We start from the raw sequence: 6,738 nt of genomic DNA on the forward strand, positions 1-6,738 counted from the left end.
CGATTTGAATTACTTTGAGCGGCTGGAGACAGGTTTAAAAAGGTAATCATCTTCATCGCATTCATTTTTGCCGTGACAATCTTCTTGTTTTCACCTTGTGTCCCAGCCTGTCATGGTCTGGCAGTATATTCACAGTCAATATTCATTTTCAGTATTGAACACTTGCATTGTTCAGCCAGAAATCTGAAAATTATCTTTTACTAGTTCTTATCTTTCCACTTAGCCTTTCTGAGTGACTTCAGCAAGCAATGTTTCCAACTCAAAACTTTTCTTTACAAAAGTTGATTTTGTTTTTTAGGTTGTTGTGGTGGTGTTTGAAATGTTAATTGGTTTCGGTAGACTGAAATGGATTTCACTTTGTTTCATCTTTCTTTTCTTTGATCCTTCCTCTGGTCTCCTGACAACTTCATGACTGGCGGGAAGTATCCGGTTCAGGTGAAGGGTCTGGGATTTATAACAAGTTTCAGGTGAATTAAAGAGCACAAACTCGAAGGGTGGGGGCGTCTTTGTTGGGGGGTGGGGGGTGTCTGGGGGCCTGGGAGTGGCTGGGGCTGGGTTGGGGTGGATGGCGGGGGTCGTGGGGGGAGCGGGGTGCTGTGGACCTGCAGTGCCCCGTCCTGCTGCGTTGGGTCGGGGGCGCGGGCCGTGTTGGGGTGGGGGGTGCTCCTGCTCCTGGGTTTGCTCTCCGGCCGGTGGCCCTGGCGGGGCCCGGGGGTCGTCCTTTGGCGCTGCCGCGGCCTGGGAGGTTCTGAGGTGTTGCGCTTGCTCTGTCCTGGCAGGGGTCGACGGCTCCCCTCTTTGGTGGAGATTTTCGTGCATGCCAGATCCACCACACCAGCATCTATCCAAACTCAGACACAATCTGCTTCTTCCTCAGGTCATTGAATTGGTGAAGGCTGGTGTCTGTGGATCTCACTCTGCTTCGTTTGTCCTTCCTTCCTTTCCTCAGTCTCTCCTTTGATCTCTTGAGGTCTCCCTGATTTGTTGGAATTTAGATGTTTCTGGGGTTGGTGAAGAACTCTGGTTGGTGGCCCGGTGGGTGGTGTCTGGTCGGTGATGGATTTCACTTTACTTTGTTTTCTTTGGTCCTTCCTCGGGTCTCCTGACGACGGTGTTCGGTTTAAGTGAACGGTATGGGATTTTTTTAATAGGTTTTTGGTGAACTAACGTATACACACACACACGCACATAAACATACACATACTCACCCACATACAAAAAAAAACAATGATGATGACATTACCGAATGAACAATACTGAGCTCTTTAAAAAAAATAAAGAAAAAAAAAGAGCACAAACTCACACATACACACGCATGCAAAAAGAAAAAAGAAATGTTAATTGAAGAGTCTAAATCCGTGGTTCAGGTTGATAGTGATCCAGGCCCGGACAGAAGCACATTGCAGAGAAAGTCCGTCCTGGATATCGCAGTACTTAAAAGCTCATTTAATGTGACCTGTGAAAGGCGAACGCCACTGATTAAAACAATGGCCCAGATGACAGAATCCGTTTTGATAATTATGCTCCCAAGTTGTCCTTGTGGAACTCATTGCAGGTGTTTGCTGTCACATAACACTTAACTCGAAGAACAAAAACGCAGGTGTGATGAGCGGAGACGTTTTTTTTTGTTTTTGTTTTTAATGTTTTGTTTTGTTAAGTTGATGTGATGGTGCGTGCGAACTGTTGAATCCTCCGAGCCGTGTTTGTGTGTACACGGCGAAGGTGCCTTTGACGCTTAACAACGGTAACGGTAACATTGCCTCGACAATCTCATATTCAAGTGGAATAAATTAAAGCAGCTTGTGCGTGCGTGTCGGGTGCAATTGCAGTCAATGAGTCGGCCGGCGGCACGAGCCCATCGGAAAAGTGGCCTGTCGCCTGTGATTTTGCCAGTGACAAGCGCAATACAGTATTGCGCTCTATTTCACACACAAGACATGTAATACACAATACAACAAGATACCTACACGCCATAAGATTGAGTACACAAGAACAGTAAAGAATTCTCATCACCAATCACGCATCTGCAAATCTATATTCCTGTGCCCGTTTTTTTAACGGAAACAAGTGACAAGAATCATTTCAGCTTTGTCTGTAGTGAGGCGCATTTCCTGGAAAGTCGAGCGGTGGCAATTTGTATCGCTGAAAGCAACAATATGACTAATTGGGTGAACTTTGCCACGTGTTCCTTGACCTCCTGCGGTGTGCTTAGCTGCGCCACACACTCATTAAGCAAGGCCAGTCGTCCTCCAGCAAAAACGTGTTCTTCCTCCTCTGCTATTTACTCTTGTGATTACGATGATGTGTTCTCATATTCCTTCTTTTTACTTTTTGCCACTTAAGGTTGCACAATCGTCCTACTTTTGTACTCCAAAATAGGAAGAGGCAAGTACCTATGCAGAAAATCTGATCGAGTAAGTCCTCCACAGCAATAGTTGGCGCTATACTCTAGCAAATTGACACATCGGTGAATCTTTGTCAGAAAGGTTTTGTCATTATGATAAATTATTTATTATTTTTTTTGGTGGGGGGCGGGGGGTTGCTGCGTTAGGCTTCGGGGTCCGGGGGCTTGTGCACTGGTGCTGCCTGAGGTCGACGGCTCCTCTCATTGGTGGAGGTTCTCATGCATGCCAGATCCACCACACCAGTATCTACTGAAATTCAAACTGAATTTGTTTCGCCCACTGGTCGCTGAATCAGTGGAGGTTGGCATTTGTGCACTCTGCTTCATCTATCCTTCCTTCCTTTAGTCTTTCCTCTGGTCTCTTGATGTCTCCCTAATCCTTTTGGAATTCATGGATTTGTAACTGTGGGTGGAGGTTGGTGTCTGGTTGGTGAAGGATCTCACTTTGCTTCATCTTTCCTTTCTTTGATCCTTCATCTGCTCTCTTGACAACTTCACGACTCTGGCGGGACTCTGAAGTATCGGGTTAAGGTGAAGGGTCTTGGATTTATAAAGGTTCTATGTAAAATATTTGGAGAAAAAATACAAATTGAAAGTTATTTAAAATAAATACCGTAATCAACACCTTTATAGATAGTTTCCTGTACTTCATATTGCACAGAATACATTCAGAATATTACATTCAACTCCAAATGAGTTTAAATAAATCGACATAATCAGCCTAAAACATTGCAAAGTGCTGCTAATATAGCCATATTTTGAAATGAATAGTTCTGTGACCTTGTCAATTTTACATCTTCTTATCTGGCAGAATATTAGGTAGTGCCTGATACCTGGTAAGGTAACTGATGTGTAGAATATTCATTTGAAAATAAGCTGTTACAATATATTTATTGCTCTGTGCCATTTCCACTGTTGAAAAGCAGATGCTTGATATTTCTGTCCGTGTGTGTAAGTGGGAGACGATGTATAATGTTTACAGGGCACACGTTCCTCCGATGAACACATTACGCACATCCAAAAGATATTTCAAACACTTCCTCTTGTGAAATTCTCCATTACATGGGTCAATAGAGGGCAATGGGAGAAGAATAAATACGTGCACGTTCTCCTTTGCCGCCACACGCACACACACGAGCTGACACTTGCTGTCAGCCCATCTGATTGCCTGTTAGCGACTTTCACCCACCACGACAAATGGCCTTTTTCGCCAACAGGCATTTTCCCCGCCATGTCAGATGCGGGGATATTAATGAATGCACAATGACAGTACTTAGGGAAGCAGGCCGCCTTTCTGCCTCCGCAAATTTTCCCGCAGGTCACTTTTGTATGACAGCAAAGAAAAGGAGGTAGCGAAACAAACAGGTGCAGGTCAGAAACTCATCTCCTCTCCAAGATTAAAAACTCATCTTTCAAAGCGCCGGCGCGTTATTGAGGCTGATTCTCGGGGCCCTCGCATGCAAATGGAGGTGGGACGAGACGGCGGAGGGCCACACTGGAGACTGGAGGATGACGCTGTGTGGCTGTGTGTCCAATTACCTCTGTGAGGATTACTGAGAGAAAAGGGCAAAAGGTTGCATTTGCATCCAAAACACTCCTTGGGACTTTTTGCGATGAAAAGGTCACGCATGTACGCACTCTTGTGTTTGCTCACTGATAACTTTCAAGTAATTCACATTGTAAATTGTATTTGAACGACATAACGAGGATACATTTTGCTGTCCTTTAAATAGACTTGGATTTATTGTTATCTATGCACATAACATTACGTGGATGCTGGAGGAATGACAGGTTTGCTCTGCACCAATGCGGTTAAATACGCCTCCTTGAAAAGGAAATGTACTCTTGCATCCGCATTTGATGTCGCAAAATAAAACGAGGTGAAAGCGGGATGAATTCGCACCTCATTAAAGCGCCGCTTCTGATGCCTTTTTAATGAAATGCGCCCCAGTAGAGCAAAGCCAAACGGCATAAAATGAGAGCGATTTTTATCTGCTGTTTTTCCTCATTAACCTTAAATTATGCAAACTAGTAGAGTTCACATTGGAGATTGCGCGGAGCTTTGGCTCACTGCTCCTTTCACCAGCCCTCCCTTTCTCCTTCCATCATCACGCTAAGTACCAACCGTTCGGCTTGTATGGCTCGCCTGTACAACAATGTACACACTCTTAAGTGTGTTGCCACTGTGTAAATAGATTACCCTCATTTCTGACCGAGTGGGCTAATTGTTTCTTTGTTATGGCCAAAATTACTGAGTCGCATCTTTTATCTATTGGGTGGGGTCAGACACGACTCCAGCATTTTTTTCTCTAAAGGGGTGCTGGGAAAATAATGTATAAATATATTTTAGTAGAGATGTTTGATAGAACTTTTTTCAGACCAATACCATTACGCGTACTCAACTTTTGAGTAGTCACCGAGACCACTATAATTGTGATACATATTGTTTAAATGAAGAAAAAAAACTGACCTATAATTTTGAAGAAATACCTACAGTATATCCCAATATAGCATTTTTCTTTAAATTGTACCAAATTAATGGGAATTTTCTATTAAAATAAGGCAAATAATTCACATTTAGTTGTGCATTCTTTTTGCTTGTGCCTTTAAGAGGTGAGGTCGAGTGGGACTTTACAAACAGTTTACCAAAATTGGGTCAAAATGGTGCCCTGCAATTGGCTGTCAACCAGTTCGGGGTGTACCCGGCCTACTGCCCAAAGCCAACTGGGATACCCCCCCCCCCCCCCCCCGAAGCAATTTTAAACTGAATTACTTGTTCTCGCCGCCATCAATCTTTTTCTTACTTGTCAAATAGCAAAGCAGCGGGAGATACATTCAAAGTATCTTTCAACCTTCATAAATCAAATTGTCAGCCATCATTTCTCAAGCGCCTTCTGCCTGCAAGATTGTTTGTTCCTGTATATTCTACTTGGTGTGTAATTGGACAACATATGTCACTTGTCTTTTGCTGCTAAGAGAATCAAATGATAGACATCAGACAAAATAACCACAAGTGTAGTTTGGTGTAAAGTCCCTGTATCATGATTCGGATTCATGGGCATTTATTTTCACAAAATAATTTGCATTTTTATTTATTTTTATTTTTTAAACTCACACTCTCCACTTGTATGGTATGTTGTATCCCTTTAGGCTTTTGGTAGCCCGTAAGGACAGGCATGTTGACCAATTTATTAATACCTCAAATATGAATCCCTCCTCTACTTTTTTTCAAATACTTTGATATGTTTCAGTATAGCACACGCAGGCAGTTCATTTCACCTGACTGGAACACGATCTGATGATTATTATATTCTGTAATCAAGTTATTAAGTACTTTCTAATTACGTAAAGACTTATGCAATGATTTTCGTAGCAGCTCATGGTGACCAAGATCCCATGATAAAGACAAGTATTGAGCTAGCCAAATAATGAGCCAACACTACTGTAAATAGTTTTGACTGGGCTATTTACCAATACGTTAAAAAAAAATGTATCGATATGTTCAGAAGTGAAAAATCCAGGTCCAGAAAGTAAAAACCCTGCCTCAAATTGGCTTTAACCCCTTGTGCTAGCTGGCTAGCTCCCTAGCTAGCTCCCCAAGTGCCTGGTTACCAGCTAGGGAGCTAGCCAGCTAGCACGAGGGGCTAAAGCCAATCTGTGGCAGGGTTTTTACCCTGACCTGGATTTGCCACCTCTAAATATGTTTGAATGTACAGTATTTGTAAAGTCATTTGAATGTATTGGTGAAGTCTTCAAACGTATTGGTAAAACGCAGGCTAAATGCTAACAACATTACACTTAGCCATAACCATAGCCCAGTCAAAATGTTTACTCCACTACTCCGCAGTTACATGCTTCTGTTGTTTACAAGCACAGTTTGATATTTTATTATGTCACTAATAACACATTATACAAGGGTACCATTATTATAAAAAGAGACCGGTGTGGGTATTTAGGGATCGTTTCAGATTTATAATAAAAAAAAAAGGGGGGGGGGAGGCAGGTTTCCAATAGGCTTCATACCAAGAAACCCACAATGGTGTATTTTACAATCTTGTTTTATTTTTTATCCTCCATTTTATGAAGCTACAAAATTATTTGTGGTTCATCTTAAAATGTAACTACCACAAATAAAACATTTACTATCTGTCAGCACAGCAAAGTAGATCAACAAAAGAACTGTGCATTAGCATTTTGTTTTTTATGGAGTTGTATACTACCTGCTTGCTGAATACATTAATTAGATGATGTCATTGTACCGTCGGCTCTAAATGTCACACTTCCTCATGTTTTTGCGATGTTTTAAGTGAATGATGGATATTCAATTACGTCTT

Source organism: Leptonotus elevatus, chromosome 10 (genome assembly GCF_054856555.1).
Source record: "Leptonotus elevatus isolate MCC_2025b chromosome 10, RoL_Lele_1.0, whole genome shotgun sequence".
NCBI lineage: Eukaryota > Metazoa > Chordata > Actinopteri > Syngnathiformes > Syngnathidae > Leptonotus > Leptonotus elevatus.